The sequence below is a fragment of the Bubalus bubalis genome, chromosome 16 (genome assembly GCF_019923935.1).
Source record: "Bubalus bubalis isolate 160015118507 breed Murrah chromosome 16, NDDB_SH_1, whole genome shotgun sequence".
In the NCBI taxonomy this organism is placed as follows: domain Eukaryota; kingdom Metazoa; phylum Chordata; class Mammalia; order Artiodactyla; family Bovidae; genus Bubalus; species Bubalus bubalis.
Genome location: NC_059172.1, coordinates 84,693,949 through 84,694,959, shown reverse-complemented (window position 1 = coordinate 84,694,959; position 1,011 = coordinate 84,693,949). Strand labels below are relative to the sequence as shown.

General features: G+C 44.0%; 1 pseudogene; it reads left to right on the top strand.

Moving 5' to 3' along the window:
- Window positions 1-687, top strand: LOC123329656 (annotated as a pseudogene).
- Window positions 688-1,011: the final 324 nt, after the last annotated feature.

The window sequence follows — 1,011 nt, the reverse complement described above, 5'->3', positions numbered from 1 at the left end:
CACCACCCTTATGACCTGCTGCACTGGAGAAGAACCATCTCCTGGGATGGCTGCCTGACTCAGCTGTTTATGGAGCACTTTCTGAGAGCATCAGAGACCCATCATCCTCACTGTCATGTCCTATGACTGCTACATGGCCATCTGCAAGCCTCTGCACTACACAACCATTATTCGACAGGGGCTTTGCCAGCTCCTGGTGGTGGTGGCCTGGACTGGGGGGATCCTGCATGCCACTGTGCAGGTTCTTTTCACCATGGACTTGACCTTATGTGCTTCAAATCTTATTGACCACTTTATGTGTAATTTCTTCTCACTGTTAAAACTATCAGTCAGCCACACCTACACGCTTGGAATCGTGGTAGCAGCTAACACTGGGGCCATGTGCTTGCTCATTTTTTCCTGCTCCTCATCTCCTACACAGTCATCCTGAGCTCCCTGAAATCCCATGGCTCTGAAGGACATCACAAGGCCCTCTCTACATGTGGCTCCCACTTTACAGTAGTGGTGCTCTCTTTTGCCCCTTGTACATTCACCTACATGCGTCCTGTGACCACTTACCCTGTGGACAAGTGGGTGTCTGTGTTCTTTGCAATCCTCACTCCTATGTTAAATCCTATCATTTACACAGTTAGAAATGCAGAGGTTAAAAATGCAGTGAAAGTTTTGTTGACAAGGAGAGTAACTTAGGCTGTTTATAGTGCCTAGAAAGTGATGATACTTAGGAAGGGTTATACCTGTTGTAAAGTTTGAATGCCATCTAAGAAAATTTCCATGTCATTAACAAAAACAATAAAGAAAAAAGACCCAGAAACTAGCAATTGTTGTTTATTTAATATTGATATCTTGGGCTCCAAAATCACTGCAGATGGTGATTGCAGCCATGAAATTAAAAGATGCTTACTCCTTGGAAGGAAAGTTACGACCAATCTAGATAGCATATTCAAAAGCAGAGACATTACTTTGCCAACAAAGGTCCATCTAGTCAAGGCTATGGTTTTTCCATTAGTCATG